The sequence below is a fragment of the Marmota monax genome, unplaced genomic scaffold (assembly GCF_021218885.2).
Source record: "Marmota monax isolate L192 unplaced genomic scaffold, Marmota_monax_Labrador192_F-V1.1 WCK01_AAM20220418_F8-fsc00078, whole genome shotgun sequence".
NCBI lineage: Eukaryota > Metazoa > Chordata > Mammalia > Rodentia > Sciuridae > Marmota > Marmota monax.
Window position 1 is genome coordinate 686,960 of NW_026694865.1, and position 18,820 is coordinate 705,779.

Consider the following 18,820-nt stretch of genomic DNA (forward strand, 5'->3'; position numbering starts at 1 on the left):
ACAAAGTACTATATTACAGAGTTACTATATGACCCAGGAACCCACTCCTAGGTATTTAACCTAGGAACTGAAAACTTGCCCACACAAAAACTTGCACATGAATGTTCAGAGCAGCAGTACTCATAATCTCTAAAAAATAGAAACAACTCATAGGTCCATAGCAGATAAATGCATAAACAAAACAGGATGTATCTATATAATGGAATAGTATTTGGCAATCAAGGTAAGTGAAGAACTAATGTACACTATTATGGGGAGGACCCTTGAAAATATATTAAGCTAACTGAAGGACTCTAGTCACAAATTGCCATATGCCATGTGATTCTAGTTATATAAAATATCCAGAATAGGAAAATTCACAAGAGTAAAAAAGTAGATTAGTGGTTATAGGGGATGGGGGGTGGTAACTGGGAAATAAGAGGATTTGGAGAGATGATGGCAATGTTCTAGAATTAAGTTGTGGTGATGGCTACACAACATTGTGAATATACTAAAAACCACCAAATTGCACACTGTGAAATGGCCAAAATGAGGAATGTTATGGGAACTTTACTTCAGTTAAAAATAAATGAAAATGAAAAAGAGAGCTATCTTGACCTTTTAAACTAATACCAAAAAATATTGTTTCTACCCTATTTCAGTATGCACTTATGCAGGGGGCAGGGAGAGTCAATGTGAAATCATGTTACTTGACTTGAATCCAATGATTCTGAGAAAGTAGCAAGTTAAAAATATGATCTAAATCTCTATAGGCAGGAAAGGGTTAAGGAAGGAGTAACGCAGCAGGCCTGTGATGTGCAAACCCTGCATATTCCAAAGAAAGGTTTGAGCTATGGATTGACCCTTGGTGGTCTCCTGGGAGATAACCTCCAACCCTCAGAACAGGGTTGCTTTGGTATGCCTGAGAATCCCCCACACCCCTATTTACAGTAGATGCCTGTTTAGTATGCCCAAGGCCTAAACACACTGGACCAATGTGACCAGTTAACTTTATACTAGAAATGTTATTTATGGTGAATGATTGTCTTACTATGGGGGCTAAAGGGGATGCAAGTCTAAGTACCTGAGGCAAATCACATGAGTGCTGTATGCCTGTGTGACCGACCCCAGTGAAAACCCTGGACATCAAGGCTCGGGTGTTCTTTGCTGACCCACACAGTTCACATGTACGTATGAACTAGGCATATCCTTCTGCAATATCACTACTAAAAGACACCTGATCTTGTGCTGGTTTCTCCTAGACTTTACTCCATGTACCTTCTCCCTTTGCTGATTTTACTCTGTATCCTCTCAATGTAATAAACCATAACTGTGAGTATAAAAGGTTTTTTAAGTCCTGTGATTCCTTCTAGCAAACCATCAATGTGTGTGGTCTTTGAGACCCTGACACACTTAAAGGTTTAGTACGTTGGCAAATCCAGTGTATCTAACATACAAGTCAATCACATGGATGCAGAGACTGGACAAAGTACTAAGTCACATGTGGGAAAGATGGAACCAGCAGGCCATATGGTCACTGCTATGACTGGGGCAAGATGGCAGCCAACCCACTGAGTGCAGGACTTGAGTACACTGGCTGCCAGTCTTACAAGTGGCTGCGGAGGAGGTATTCAGCAGCCCACAGGCCAGAGAAAATGAACTTTTGGTTAAGAAGAGCAACCCTCAAGGCAGGAACCCTGGGGAGGCCCCTTGAACAAAGGAGGCAGAGTGGTCCCCTCACCTGGACAAAGATGGTTTCAAGAGGAGGGCCTCAGAAGTGGCTGCAGAGAGACCCTTGGAGAGAGGTAAAGGGAAATAATTCTGGGATGGTGCTTAAATATCCTTCCAGACATGAAAATGCCAGCTTAGAAATTTGAGAAATTTATGCTTCTATTTCAGACTGATATTTCCAAAGAATGCTCTGTAAAGAAGTGTAACAGGATATTTTAAAGTGTTTCACATATCATACAAGGATCTACAATAAGTTTAGGAGACATTGGGTTAAGCAATTTTAAATAGTTTCTTTATTGTTCTTTCTTTATAACCACAGGACTACTCAAAGCTTTAGGATGCTAATACACTAAGGCTCAGGTGTGCTTCAAAAGCAGGAGCACCAAGAATATGACAAGTAACACTCCCAACTTTATTTGGTTACCAAATTCTTTTTTAAAATATTTATTTTTGTAGTTGTAGTTGAACACAATGACTTTATTTTATTTATATGTGGTGCTGAGGATCAAACCCAGAACTTTGCACTTGCGAGGCGAGCGCTCTTCCGCTGAGCCATAACCCCAGCCCCACCAAATTCCTTTTTAAGCAAAATACCAGAGATGTGCTGGGCATGGTGGTGCAGGCCTATAATCCTAGTGGCTTGGGAGACTGAGGCAGGAGGATCGCGAGTTCAGAGCCAGCCTCAGCAAAAGTGAGGTGCTAAGCAACTCAGTGAGACTCAGTCTCTAAATAAAATACAAAATAGGGCTGGGGAGGTGGCTCAGTGGTTGAGTGCTCATGAGTTCAATCCTTCAGTATCCCTCCCCCCAAAAAAATTCAGGGATGTACTATTTTATAGGATAAATTGCTCATGTAGTAGAAATAGAAAAACATACTCTGCAAAACACATATGCCTTCTCTCCTGAACACTTTTTGTGTTTGCCCTGCTTTGTTATCTTAATTTCTTAGTAAATCACCCGAGAAGCAAGAAGGTAGACTAGAATGATCACAGGCTTTTAAGAAAAATAAACCTGGGGTGGCCTTGGTTTCTCTGGATGTGGTAATCATACCTCTCAAGGTTGTTATGAGGATAAAATTGAAATAAAATATTTTAATAGCTTAGCGAGGGGCTACCATAAGAGAAGGCATCAATAAGTGTGTAGTTCCCTTCCTTTCTCATCTTAATGACTTCAAACTCTGATGGATCCTACTCTGGGGAAGGCAGGCGTCTTCACACTTCCTGCACTGTCAACAGAAGGACACACACTCCAGTCAGCCAGACAGTGGTGGTGGCCACCAGCTGACCCGGGATCAGGGACCTGGAGTGCTGGGACAGCAGTGAGAGGGAACTCAAGAAGGTTAGACTTGGAATGGACTGTGAGGGAGGCCCTTCCCAGTAGGGCAGGCCCTAGGCTTAGTGGCACATGTGGCCATCACTTGGCTATTCAACAGCTTTCTCTCTTCCATCTACTTCTCCTGGACTACCTCACTCCCCATCAGGGGTGACCTTGCTAAGAAGGGTGATGACAGCTACCATATCCCAGGTTAGGTATCAGATAATTTATTATAATAATCTCATCGATCTTTCCTTCAACTCAGATTAACAAATAAAGAAAATGAGCTGACAGTGGTTGGATATCCTTGAAAGTCACAACTAGTATGTGGCAGAGTCCAGATTGGAACCTCCATGTGTCTGGCTTAAACCCATGTTAACCATTGCCATGGACTCACTGTGGACCCCTCCTTCCGCACAATGGGCCCTTCTACTTCCAGCCCTGCAGCCAATCCCGGGGGTGGTCTTGGCAAGGCAGCTCCCCCACATCAAGAACCCGTGGTTTGAGTGTAATTGAGTGTCTCCATCTTTCCATCATTCCATCCTCATACAGTAAATTGTAGGGGGTCCTCTCAGACACAAGTAAGGCCTCTGGAGACTGGTAACAGTCTGGGTTGGAATTTGAACTTTGATGTGTTGGACAAGAAGATAAATCGAGCAAAATGTTCTGTCCCAAGCTGGTATACAACTGACCATGGGATCTCCATTTTCCCATCACCCATCAGCTCTGGGTTGGAAGAAACGTTTCCTATCTCCTTATAGTTTTCCCCAGAATCCTTATCAGAAAACACTTACCACCTTTCACCAGCAGCTGAGCAACTGGGGAAAAAAAGCTAAAGGAAAACAATGTAGGACCCTGGTGATACAGGGAAAAGAGGTGTCACAAAAAAGCTTTGTGTGTTTATTGCCTTGGCCGAGGAGAGAAAATAGTATTTATTGGAAACATGTATTTGATAGCATCTGGATCCATTTAGTAAGCATATTTATTTCATAACAACATGAGCTCATGATGCCAGGATGATTAATGAGCTTTTATATTCTACCACTTTTTTGCATAAATCTGCAAGTCTGTTAGGGAGATTAATTATCTGAGATGGAGCAAATTTGCATTTTGGTTTCTTCTTTGTAGCAGGGATCTCCGACATAGAACATGCTTCACCACAGAGGGGCTGGAAAACACGGGAACCCCTTTGCACTTCTTCAAAAGCAGGAGCCCCTGAATACTCTGAAAATAATGCTGTGGTTCTTAGGTAATATACTTGGGCTTCCCCAGGGGAGATACAGAATCTTCAGGTTGGACAAGAAACAAGAAAGGAGGAAAGAGAATTGGGGCTGAAATTTTAGTGATAAAACTGAAAATTTTAGTGCCAAACATATTTTTCAATATGAGGAACACTATCATATATTTCAACTACACTGGAAATAGAACACACTGGAACAGAAATGCTGTCCTACGGCAAACATCAATGATGTCTCTTGAACTCCAACCAGGAGAGTTTAGGGCCTGGAGCATGGGTTGTCATGGCACTGTCCAACTTCTGAAAGGAGCACAAGGCCCCTCCTTCCCCTTCACTCCTCTCCTGGTGAGGGGCAGCAAGGCCATCCCAGCCAAAGGCCCAGCTGCTCACAGCCAGATGGGGCAGAGCTCATATCCTCTTTCACTAAGAGGAGAGAGGCCCTGGCCTTTGTGTGGTACAGCCCTATAGGTCACCACACTGCCCAGGTGTGTTCTGGGATGAGGTGGTCACCTCAGGAGGCATCCTACCCATGAAAAGACTAGGAATGCCCAGCTTGAGCCAGTTTTGCCCTCTAGCACCTTAGTGCTCTTTCTTGGAGATGAGTCTCTCTTGGCTTCTTTTCCTGTGATTCTAAAGGAAGTAGCTAGTGTGGACCAGGGAAAAACAACCAGGCAGGTCTATTTTGGGTTCAGGAAAAGCAGTGTCAGAGGACTCACATTTCCTGGTGGTCTGTGACTGACCCAGGACACCAGTAAAATATCTTCCCTGAGGACCCAAGACACCAGTATAGGACCCAGTTATGAGGAAATGTCACCAAGATGTATAAAATGTAAGCATTAAATGTAAGATTTCTGTGAGGGAGTATCATTAGTAAGATGGAAAAGCCTTAAATGGAAGACTCAAGAGGAGGCAACCCATTCAAGATCCAAAACCCAGTATCTATCAGGCCTCCCAAAACAAAAAAAACAGAAACCTCATCTTAAATGTGTTCTATACACAGAACGGGCTTGTCTGAACTCCACATTTAAAAGTCAGCAGATATGAGGAGTAAAGATTTGTTCCCAGGGTGTAGGCTCCCTATTTACCTCTCTTATTGTTTCTTTTGCTGAGAAAAAACTTTTTAGTTTGAGTAAGTCCCATTTGTTGATTCTAGTTATTAACTTTTGTGCTATGGGTGTCCTATTGAGGAATTTGGAGCCCGACCCCACCGTATATAGATCGTAGCCAACTTTTTCTTCTATCAGACGGCGTGTCTCTGATTTGATATCAAGCTCCTTGATCCATTTTGAATTCACTTTTGTGCATGGCGAGAGAAAGGGATTCAGTTTCATTTTGTTGCATATGGATTTCTAGTTTTCCCAGCACCATTTGTTGAAGATGCTATCCTTCCTCCATTGCATGCTTTTAGCCCCTTTATCAAATATAAGATAGTTGTAGTTTTGTGGATTGGTTTCTGTGTCCTCTATTCTGTACCATTGGTCCACCCGCCTGTTTTGGTACCAGTACCATGCTGTTTTTGTTACTATTGCTCTGTAGTATAGTTTGAAGTCTGGTATCGCTATACCGCCTGATTCACACTTCAGATAGAGCCCTAATATCCAGAGTATACAAAGAACTCAAAAAATTAGACAATAAGAAAACAAACAACCCAATCAACAAATGGGCCAAGGACCTGAACAGACACTTCTCAGAGGAGGACATACAGTCAATCAACAAGTACATGAAAAAATGCTCACCATCTCTAGCTGTCAGAGAAATGCAAATCAAAACCACCCTAAGATATCATCTCACTCCAGTAAGATTGGCAGCCATTATGAAGTCAAACAACAACAAGTGCTGGCGAGGATGTGGGGAAAAGGGTACACTTGTACATTGCTGGTGGGACTGCAAATTGGTGCAGCCAATTTGGAAAGCAGTATGGAGATTTCTTGGAAAGCTGGGAATGGAGCCACCATTTGACCCAGCTATTCCCCTTCTCGGTCTATTCCCTAAAGACCTAAAAAGAGCATGCTACAGGGACACTGCTACATCGATGTTCATAGCAGCACAATTCACAATAGCAAGACTGTGGAACCAACCTAGATGCCCTTCAATAGACGAATGGATTAAAAAAATGTGGCATTTATACACAATGGAGTATTACTCTGCATTAAAAAATGACAAAATCATAGAATTTGCAGGGAAATGGATGGCATTAGAGCAGATTATGCTAAGTGAAGCTAGCCAATCCCTAAAAAACAAATGCCAAATGTCTTCTTTGATATAAGGAGAGTAACTAAGAACAGAGTAGGGACGAAGAGCAGGAGAAGAAGATTAACATTAAACAGGGATGAGAGGTGGGAGGGAAAGGGAGAGAGAAGGGAAATTGCATGGAAATGGAAGGAGACCCTCAGGGTTATACAAAAGTACATACAAGAGAAAGTGAGGGGAAAGGGAAAAATTAATACAAGGGGGAGAAATGAATGACAGTAGAGGGGGTAGAGAGAGAAGAGGGGAGGGGAGGGGAGGGGAGGGGAGGGGGGATAGTAGAGGATAGGAAAGGCAGCAGAACACAACAGACACTAGTAAGGCAATATGTAAATCAATGGATGTGTAACTGATGTAATTCTGCAATCTGTATATGGGGTAAAAATGGGAGTTCATAACCCACTTGAATCAAAGTGTGAAATATGATATATCAAGAAATTTGTAATGTTTTGAACAACCAACAATAAAAAATTTAAAAAAAAAAATAAAAATAAATAAATAAAAGTCAGCAGATAATCTTAGAGGTCGTTTATCACTTACCTCCCCTTTCCCTCTTTAGCTAAGGCAGGCAACAGTGTTGGAAAGGGATTTGTAAAAACTGAGTCCATGCTGACTGCCCACTTCCTGCTCTTATCTCTAACTGGTGTCTGGGAGGATCCTACTTGATGGGAAATGTATGGTGTTTGGAACTGGTGGTAGCTGGGTGTTAGTGCAGTCAATCTGTACTACTCTCAATCACTTGTGGAGTTTTTAATAAACACATTTCCCAGTGTTTCCCCAGGATCTCCTCCTAGGAATCAGAATGGTGAAGTTATGAGAGACTGAAAATAAAAACCTCACTCATAAATGCAGACCTTATAGCAGGGTGTGTAGGACCTTGTTTAGGCTGCCTTTTCTGGGGACCAAGCCATGAACTCCCAGTGAAGCCTGGGGAGGGGCTGCAAGGCCCTCCCGACCTTGGTACAACAGGAAAGTAGGGCATAGCCAGCAGGCCCAGAATTTGTGGGGGACACAGCATAGGGGAAAGGTGGGTATCATTCAGCTTTACAGCTGATGATCTCAGTCAACTCAGGGGAAGCGGATGAGAGATCAATACATATCACTTTCCCACCAGCCAAACAGTGGCCCCAAAAGGGATGTGCCCAGCAAGATAAGCAAGAGCAGGAGTACATTTGGGGACAATAAGCATAAATCTACACTACTTGCTTTGCCAATTCACTCTCTCAGCAAACCCTCTTGCAAACCATCCTGCTTGAATCTTGGGAGTAGATCCTTTTGGAAGTGGTGTGGCCCTATCTCATACACCAAGCCAGTCATTCCTGCTCTGAGCAGCAGTCCAGAACAGCAATGGGTTCTGGACTCCAGTGCCTCCGTCTCCCTGACTGGCATTCCAGCTACGGGTTCTGGCTCCAGTGCCTCCTTCTGGCCTCTTTGGTTCTCGAGACCCTCCGGCCTTCCCTCCTGAGCTCACTAGGACTTGGCTTCCCTATTTGGGTGTTGATGTTGCTCTGCCTGCCCCCACCCTCTACCACTCTGGCATTTCCTCCAACATGGGGTGCAATGCTCTGACCCCAGGCTGATGGCTGAAAAACTCTGACAGGGACAGGAGATAGTGACACTTGGCAGCTCACCTTTCACATGTGGTAGAAGTCCCTGGGTGTAAACCTACTATGACTTTAAATCACAGGCTCTAAAAATATGTCCCCAAACAAACCAACTCTGCCCTTGCTCCCACAGACAGACCCTCCAGTATTTACTGAAACCAGAACATTTTGAGTTGCTGTGGCAGACCCTGTGAGCATCAGTCAGTGGAGTTTAGGCCCCCAGAGGACCCCCACACAGGAGGAATCAGAAGGCATCCTATCCTATCTTTCTAATGGCATATTCTGCAAAGAATGAGTGGCGTTTCCACCCATCCCCCAAGTTCCACTGCTTAGAAGAGAAAATATTTACCTTGTAGGTATCCAGGCAGGACACAAGTTCAAATAAGTTAAAAAAAAACAAAAACAAAACAAAACAAAAAACCCTTAATTTTAGAAATTCTGCATTGTAACTTCAATTTCAAATTACTGGAAGAAGTCTCCAGGTAGCTCAGAGACAACAGTTCTCAAGAAAAAAAAAAAGCACAAGAATAATTTTAATGTTCCTGTGGAGAAAGGACAGCACAGTATAGCAAGGAGAATCTTGAAAAAAGTAGACTAATGAAGAAAAACTAGGCCAAATATGAATACATACTACAAAGGAGTTATAATAGAATCTTACTAGTAGAATACTATAGTTGTACAATATATCTTAAAATTCAGAGTGCTGCTAGAGTTATTCTAAAAATTTTTTATAATACTTATTGATCATTTGATAACTAAGAGAGACTGCTCTAAATTATTTGCATATATTCACTTTAATCACCTGTGAAAACTAGGTAATAGTACTAGGTACTATTTTATCATTCCCAATTTACAGATGGGAAACTGAAGTCCATTAAAAAGTGAGGTCAACTTGCCCAAGGTCATGCAGTCATAGAGTTAGGAAGTAAATCCAGACTATCTAAAATCAGAGTTAACAACTGTATTCACTGCACTTGGCTATCTCCATAACAAAATCAACTGAAATATCCATTGACAGGATAAATTTTAAGTGAGTTATTATTGATACACTCAAAACAATATTATGTAGGCCTAAAATGAGGACTGTTGAGAAATAAAAGCAATTTGGAAAAGTTCTTGTGATATAATGTGAAATGTTAAAAGGCAGAATAAAAGATGTACAGAAATTATGAAAAATATACCTATGTTATAAATCAGAAGAAAACATTTATCTATGGAGGCATGCATGATGATTGGTCTGGACCACAGCAGAAGTCCCATCCATGCCAATTAATATCAATATCTAAGACTAGAAGCCAGCTAAGACATTTAATTTTTTAAATATTTTCATTGATGTATTATGATTATACATAATAGTGGGATTTATTGTTACATATTTGTACATGCACACAATATAACAATATAACTTGATTGATATTGAGCCCCAAACTTCAGTCATTTTTCAAGATCCCCAGGAAATTGATTCCAACATTCCATCACGTTCAGAGACCTCTGAGAATTCAGAGCCAGGTGAAGGAGTCTGAAGAAAATAAAGCCCCCTCCACCCCCAATCAACAATGGCAAGTAAAAAGGTTTATAAAATCTGAAAATAGTTTTAATTAGCAAAATATAATACACGATTTATAAAAAGAAACATAAATGATCAAAAAATTCAAAAATATTTTAAAAATTAGGATATAATTTTTTATCCATTGGAAGGGCAAAGACGGAAGAGAATGATCTTTCTCAATAAAGGTATGTTCAAAGACAATGACTAAACATCCTTTTTTTAAATTTATATATGACAGCAAACGTCTTTTTAAATAGCAAAAATCTTATAAACAACCTAGAGAGACATTAATAGGTGAATGACAAAATGTATCTAGCTATTAAATGGGTAGGACTTTGAGACGCTAAAATTCACAATTTTAGGTCTTTCTTTGTTAGCTTAAAAGCTATTTACCATATATTGCTAAATGCAGAAAGATTCATTAAGTGAAACTGGATACAGCATGATCCCAGTTTTTGTTAAAAACGGTTTTTGTTAAAATAACATGTAAGAGCAAATGTTAATGGTAGTTAACCTGAATGATGGAATTGGAACTGACTTTTTTCTCTCTTACTACCATTAGTCTCTATTTCTGCTTAAAAACAAAGAAACACCCTCCACCCCCAACTTTTAATGAAAAGAAAATTTTAGGTAGTTTGGGGAAAATGATCTTAGGATAGAGAAGTGTCCCTCTGTTCTACAGCAAAGGCCCAGATTGTCTTCAATAAAACAAGTTCTATCTACAGCTCCCCTTCTCCTTCAGCAGATTCTTAACCCTAAAAGGGAACTAAACAAACTTTCTTTTGCACAATGGTAGAATTTTAGAGCAAAAAAGTCCCCTGGTGATAATTTCAGGAGCTGGGAGTGGATTCCTCAGGAAGATGTTTGTACTTTGATGCTGTTTTAGAACTTGCCAGCACAATCCATTTATTTTATGATCTTGCTTGTAATTTCTTAACTTTGGAACTTAATTGAGTTCTTGTATACTGTTCTCCTGCCAGACATTACACGAAGAGTAGAAGCCAGACAAAGCAATCAAAAAGAACACATTATACCCTCTAGATTTTTACTGGCAGCTTTTACTAGTATCCTAGTACCTTCATGGAGAATTTTAGAGAGGAATTGATAAGTGTTAGGAGTTTAAAAAGCTGAACTCTGCCAACTGATGTGCTGAGAGACTTAGTGGGAAAGGTGATAAGAAACTTCTATAAATATAGCACTATCCAACTATCCCAAGTCTCCTGATGTCCCTGTGCAATTCTGAAAGCGCCTGAGTTAGCAAAACCTAACTGGAGAGAGAAAAAAACATGATTTTCCAGAACTCTGTTCAAGGAGGGCTTTGCAAAGGGTTGGAAGGCCTCTGATGAGGGGCTTATGGTGCTCATGATGACCACAGGAGGTCTGCTGAAGTGACAGTAGGTGGTCACTCAAATGGCTTCTAAAGTGGGCTCCTGTTGAGGACATTGTTTTCATTCTACTCAATGTGGCCAGCAAGTTCCAACCAGAGGTAAAATATCCAAACTGACAGGGAAGCTGCTGCCACTGCCCCCAGAGGTCCTCCTTTCTCCCTCTTCCCAGCATAATTCTCCTCTAAAGACTGTAGAGCAAATATTTAAAGAATATGAAGCATCTGCAGTCCTTAGCTTGCCCCTATCAAGCAACCAAGTATTTTGAAAATAAACACTACAAGATGACCTCAGTTTTAAAACCTCAAAATATGGTAAAACATTTAGAACAGTTCCATAAACAGTCAGCCTTCCCCAGCCTCTTCTTTTAATTACTCTCCTTTGTGCTTCTTGTCCCTGAGGAACAGCTCAACAGGCTGGAACACAACTAAGACCAAAGATTTGTGAAAGGCCAGGGAAGAACCAGAGAGCAGCAGGCAAGGGCAGAAGAAAGGGCCAGTGCAGATGCTGGTCCAAGGCTGAAGGCCAAATGAGGCTCAAGGAGTCAGGACCAGGGAAGCCACAGAGGGGCAAAGGAAACAGGCGCTGTGCCACCCAACTTGTTTCTGGTAGATGAGGCCTGTCTACCTGCAGCTGCTTCTGACAACTTGTTGTAATGTATCTGTCTGTCTATCTATCTATCCATCCATCTGTCCATCTAGGAAGTTTACTGATATGGCTGAGGTCACCATCTATCAAACAAGTCCCGGTCTTCTGACTCTCTGCCATTGAAGCATAACCAAGTTGTAATTAGTCTACCTAATCTCAGGTTGTCTAAGAGATGATGGCCCAGGGGTGAGGGCTAGGATAACAGAGAAGGAGCATAACAATCCAAGGGAACCTAGAGATTGCCCACAATGGGAGGCATCATTGTAAAGGAGGTCAGAAACTCTCAAGGATAATGAGCACCTCTGACAGGTACTGGGTGAGTAGCTTCCATACTTCATCTGATCTGAGCATTCATCTTGCAAAGTAAGCATAACTATTCCCATTTCACAGAGGAGGAATCTGAGGCTCATGGCATTTAATAAATGTGTCCAAGATCACATAGTTTGCAAGGAAATAAAAGCTGTATTTGTTCCATAGCCAAGCTCTTTTGGAGAGTCATACAGAAACCACAGCCATCTAGAAAGAAAGTCATCACTGGCCTTGAAATCAGGAGAAGAGGGTTCTAGACTGGGTCTCAATGCTTAGTTACCTAATCTCCCTTCAGGGATTACTGATGAGATCATCAATATGCATATTGATGGCATGGGAGAGGGCAAGGGCAATGACAGCCAAAATGAAAATTTCAATAACTCTGAAGGGATCATTGAGATCGAATTCAAAGTTATCTAGTCCTCAAGAAGGGCACCAACATGAGGGTAAGTGAGGAAGGTAGAAGAGGGGAGGGCCCCTGGGCTGAGGACCCCAACTGGCTGGCTGGTCTCAGGAAAGAGTGGGCCTGAGCCAGGGTCATACCAGGGACCCAACAACAAAAGTTTTGCTTTTCCAGCCATGCCAGAGATTGAAATGAAAAGTTGGCATTGGCCCAGAATTGAAGAGAAATTGGCCATAAAACTCCAGACTGGGAGAAGTAGAATCAGTCACATTAAAGGAAGAGATATCTAGGAAGGAGTAGAATCAAAGAAATGAAGCATCAGCAGATGAAAAACAAAATCACGAGAACATACAACATGTGGCTAATTTCACAGTACACACAGCTGATACCCTGATCCAATAGCAAAGTAACTGGTGTGCTTTTAAGTGGGTCGTGCACAACAGTGATGTGGGTGGTTAATAATGGAAGGGTTTTGGGGGGGGGAAAAAAGCTCTGTTGTGATTTTCTGCCTCATCTTAGGCCCAGAGCTATGGAATTGGCCAACTAGGGACTGAACTTCTAAAGCCATGAGCCAAAATAAAATTTTTCTCCTCTAGGTTGTTCTTGCCAGGTCTTTTGGTCACAGTGACAAAACAAAAACAAAACAAAACAAAACAAAACAAAAAACAGTTAGCCAATACAGAATCTAACACCAAAGTCTGAAGAATAGCATCAAGGAAAGACAAGAGGATTTTCAAGGAGAGGATGGCAGGCCATAAATTTTTTGAGCATCAAAAGATAATATCAAGGGGATCCAACATGGCGGCGAGAGGGGAGGCAGCGCTTTCAGTACCTCCTCAACAAAGGGGTCAGAGAGACGCATGGATACGCTTAGATATGACCTGCTGAGAAACTCCTAGCAAAATTCCACTAAAGAGAGACCGGCCGGGAATTGGAAGGATTTTTGGAGGTGACAGTCTGCGCTAGACGAGTGAATCTCCGCCACGCAGCGCAGAGGTCCAGACCCGCCAGCCGCTGCCCGCGCGACTCGGCGACTGTCGGCTGCCTGCACGCGGCCCCCGCGTCAGGGCGGATAGCCTCCGAGGCGCAGCGCAGCAGGAGCGGTGCAGGGACTCTAGGAAGAGGTCTCTCGCCAAGCCTTCATGAAATAGCAAACCGGGAGCTGAAACCAACCAGAGACAGACCAGTCCCACCCCTCCCTTCGGACACTCTGGCAAGGAGCCTGGGGCCTGCCATAGCAGAGTGGTGACATCACCAGAGTTCCGCCGACAGAATTCCTTCCCAGCGGAATCCACATTAGCAGGTGTGTGACTCCCACCCCCTCCAGATACAAGCAGCCAGGAAACCACCGGGGGCGTGTCTGTAGGGAAGCAGAGGGGATTCCAGATCCCCACCTCCCCTTAACACCAGCGGCGACACCCAAGATCTTAGCCGCCAGTTTCTGGGGGCGTGCCCACCAAAGGGGTCTTGAAAAATTAAACTGTTGGTTCCCAGATCACCCCACCACAGCACTGGGGCTTAATTGAATGACAGAGAGGGTGTTCATCGTTCGGGATATAGGACACGCGGTGGGGCTGCAAGTGTAATCAGATCCTTGGGGAACCGCCTCTGGTGAACAGGACCTGGCTGGCTGGCTGGGAGGAGGAACAGGGGGAGGGGCCGGATAAGTGAAAGGGCTCTGGACTAACAGGATTGAGAGACTCCCAGGAGCCACCGTATAGGGATTTCTGTCAGCACATAGAGGGCAGAAGCTCAGCTCAGAGGGCACAGCTCCGCCTATTGGAAGAGAAGAAAATGGGATTCAGCCATAGAACAGGGGATGCCAGCATGGCAGAGATCTGATGTCATCGGAGAGCGGCCGAGGAGAAAACTTCATCGGTGCCAGCGGCGACGGAAACAGTTGGTCCCCTGGTAGGGAGGGTGAGTCACAGATACCCGAGTCTCTCTCGCTTTGTCGTCGAGCCAGAGGCGAGGAGAGGGGCCGCCGCCCGCGCCCGCAAGGTAGGAAGACCTGCGACCAACCTGCAGATCAGGCCCAGCGGTCTGCAGGCGTGGTAAGAGGGGCAGGGCAGAGCCACCGCCCCCGCTGGCAAGGTAAGCAGACCTGCGACAGACCTGTGGATCAGGCCCAGCGGCCTGCCAGCGTGGTACACACTTCACCCCAACTGGAGTAGGGGCAGAGCAGAGCCTTAGCCCGCGCCCAGATCAGGCCCAGCGGCTCGCCTGTGTGGTGGTCAAGTGACCCCAATTGGAGTGGGGGCGGAGCGGAACTGACACCCTTGCCCACAAGGTGGGCAGACCTGCGACCAACCTGCAGATCAGGCCTAGCGGTCCCCGGGCGTGGTAGGAGGGGCAGGGCAGAGCCTTCGCCCCCACCTGCAAGGTAGGCAGACCTGCGACAGAACAGCGGATCAGGCCCAGGGGTCCGCGGGCGTGGTAGACACCTCACACCAATTGGAGGAGGGGCAGAGCAGAGCCCCTGCCCGCACCTGCAAGGGAGAATTTTCAACTATACAAGAGCAATATAAATATATAGGGGGGGGGGGAAATTTCAAAAACACAACAGTTTCACCAAGAAGAAAGAAACGCAAGCAGTATGAAAAGACAAGGAAAGAAAGGACTACAAGCAATGCAGGTCAGCTCAACTTTAGAAGAGGTAACAGCTGCAGCAGATGGAATGTCAGATAAAGAATTCAGGATATATATGCTTCAGATGATCTGGAGTATCAAGGAAGAAATTAGACAGCAAAATCAGACAATGAAAGATCACTTCGACAAGGAATTACACAAACAAATCCAGGAAGCAAAGGATCAACTATACAGGGAGATAGAGGTTATAAAAAACAAACAAACAGAAATCCTAGAAATGCAGGAAGCAATAAACCAACTTAAAAACTCAATTGAGAGTACTACCAGCAGAGTAGAACACTTAGAAGATAGAACATCAGACAATGAAGACAAAGTATTTCAACTTGAAAAGAACATAGACAGCTCAGCAAGACTGTTAAGAAACCATGAGCAGAACATCCAAGAAATATGGGATAACATTAAGAGACCAAACTTAAGAGTCATTGGGATACAGGAAGGTATACAGGTCCAAACCAAAGGAATGAGCAATTTATTCAATGAAATAATATGAGAAAACTTCCCAGACTTGAAGAATGAGACAGAATCCCAAATTCTAGAAGCCTACAGGACGCCGAATGTGCAAAATTATAAGAGATCCACACCTAGACACATTATAATGAAGATGCCCAACATACAGAATAAGGAGAGAATTTTAAAAGCTACAAGAGAAAGGAAGCAGATTACATTTAGGGGCAAGCCAATCAGGATAACAGCTGATCTTTCAACATAGACTCTGAAAGCTAGAAGATCCTGGAATAACATATTTCAAACACTGAAAGAAAATGGGTTCCAACCAAGAATTGTGTATCCAGCGAAATTAAGCTTCAGGATGGAAGATGAAATTAAAACCTTCCACGACAAACAAAAGTTAAAAGAATATGCAGCTAGAAAACCATCTCTTCAAAACATCCTCAGCAAAACATTACAGGAAGAGGAAATGGAAAATAACAATGAAAACCAACAGTGGGAGGTAGGACAGTAAAGGGGGGGGGAATAATCAAAAGAGGAAAACAAACCATGTTTAGTAACATAAATAAACAAATATGGCTGAAACAACAACCCATATCTCAATAATAACCCTAAATGTTAATGGCTTAAACTCACCAATTAAGAGACACAGGCTAGTAGAATGGATCTCAAAACAAGACCCAACAATATGCTGCCTACAGGAGACGCATTTGATAGGAAAAGACATACATAGGCTGAAGGTGAAAGGTTGGGAAAAAGCATATCACTCATATGGACTTCGGAAAAAAGCAGGAGTGTCCATACTCATATCAAATAAAATAGATTTCAAGCCAAAGTTAATCAAAAGGGATAAAGAGGGACACTACATACTGCTTAAGGGAACCATACACCAACAAGACATAACAATCATAAATATATATGCCCCAAACAATGGTGCAGCTATGTTCATCAAACAAACTCTTCTCAAGTTCAAGAGTCTAATAGACCACCATACAATAATCATGGGAGACTTCAACACACCTCTCTCGCCACTGGACAGATCTTCCAAACAAAAGTTGAATAAGGAAACTATAGAACTCAATAACACAATTAATAACCTAGACTTAATTGACATATATAGAATATACCACCCAACATCAAGCAGTTACACTTTTTTCTCAGCAGCACATGGATCCTTCTCAAAAATAGATCATATATTATGTCACAGGGCAACGCTTAGACAATATAAAGGAGTAGAGATAATACCATGCATCCTATCTGATCATAATGGAATGAAACTGAAAATCAACGATAAAAGAAGGAAGGAAAAAGCATACATCACTTGGAGAATGAACAATAGGTTACTGAATGATCAATGGGTTATAGAAGACATCAAGGAGGAAATTAAAAAATTCTTAGAGATTAATGAAAACACAGACACAACATATCGGAATCTGTGGGACACATTGAAAGCAGTTCTAAGAGGAAAATTCATTGCTTGGAGTTCATTCCTTAAAAAAAGAAAAAACCAACAAATAAATGATCTCATGCTTCATCTCAAAATCCTAGAAAAAGAAGAGCAAAACAACAGCAAAAGAAGTAGAAGGCAAGAAATAATTAAAATCAGAGCTGAAATTAATGAAATCGAAACAAAAGAAACAATTGAAAAAATTGACAAAACTAAAAGTTGGTTCTTTGAAAAAATAAACAAAATCGACAGACCCTTAGCGATGCTAGCGAAGAGAAGAAGAGAGAGAACTCAAATTACTAGCATACGGGATGAAAAAGGCAATATCACAACAGACACTTCAGAAATACAGAAGATAATCAAAAATTATTTTGAATCCTTATACTCCAATAAATTAGAAGATACTGAAGGCATCGATAAATTTCTGAAGTCATATGATCTGCCCAGATTGAGTCAGGAGGATATAGACAACCTAAACAGACCAATATCAATTGAGGAAATAGAAGAAACCATCAAAAGACTACCAACTAAGAAAAGCCCAGGACCGGATGGGTATACAGCAGAATTTTACAAAACCTTTAAAGAGGAACTAATACCAATACTTTTCAAGCTACTTCAGGAAATAGAAAAAGAGGGAGAACTTCCAAATTCATTCTACGAGGCCAACATCACCCTGATACCTAAACCAGACAAAGACACTTCAAAGAAAGAAAACTACAGACCAATATCTCTAATGAACCTAGATGCAAAAATCCTCAATAAAATTCTGGCGAATCGGATACAAAAACATATTAAAAAAATTGTGCACCATGATCAAGTAGGATTCATCCCTGGGATGCAAGGCTGGTTCAATATAAGGAAATCAATAAATGTTATTCACCACATCAATAGACTTAAAAATAAGAACCATATGATCATCTCGATAGATGCGGAAAAAGCATTTGACAAAGTACAGCATCCCTTTATGTTCAAAACTCTAGAAAAACTAGGGATAACAGGAACATACCTCAATATTGTAAAAGCAATCTATGCTAAGCCTCAGGCTAGCATCATTCTGAATGGAGAAAAATTGAAGGCATTCCCTCTAAAATCTGGAACAAGACAGGGATGCCCTCTCTCACCACTTCTGTTCAACATAGTTCTCGAAACACTGGCCAGAGCAATTAGACAGACGAAAGAAATTAAAGGCATAAAAATAGCAAAAGAAGAACTTAAATTATCACTATTTGCAGATGATATGATTCTATACCTAGCAGACCCAAAAGGCTCTACAAAGAAACTATTAGAGCTAATAAATGAATTCAGCAAAGTGGCAGGATATAAAATCAACACGCATAAATCAAAGGCATTCCTGTATATCAGCAACAAATCCTCTGAAATGGAAATGAGGACAACCACTCCATTCACAATATCCTCAAAAAAAAAAAAAATACTTGGGAATCAACCTAACAAAAGAGGTGAAAGACTTATACAATGAAAACTACAGAACCCTAAAGAGAGAAATAGAAGAAGATCTTAGAAGATGGAAAAATATACCCTGTTCATGGATAGGCAGAACTAACATCATCAAAATGGCGATATTACCAAAAGTTCTCTATAGGTTTAATGCAATGCCAATCAAAATCCCAAAGGCATTTCTTGTAGAAATAGAGAAAGCAATCATGAAATTCATATGGAAAAATAAAAGACCTAGAATAGCAAAAACAATGCTAAGCAGGAAGTGTGAATCAGGCGGTATAGCGATACCAGACTTCAAACTATACTACAGAGCAATAGTAACAAAAACAGCATGGTACTGGTACCAAAACAGGCGGGTGGACCAATGGTACAGAATAGAGGACACAGAAACCAATCCACAAAACTACAACTATC

The 18,820-nt window shown here is 42.1% G+C and overlaps 1 protein-coding gene across 1 annotated transcript in view; it reads right to left on the reverse strand.

Moving 5' to 3' along the window:
• Thsd4 (thrombospondin type 1 domain containing 4) overlaps nt 1-18,820 on the reverse strand; it is a 628,562-nt gene that overhangs the window by 428,754 nt on the left and 180,988 nt on the right. The gene's annotated exons all lie outside the window — the stretch shown is intronic.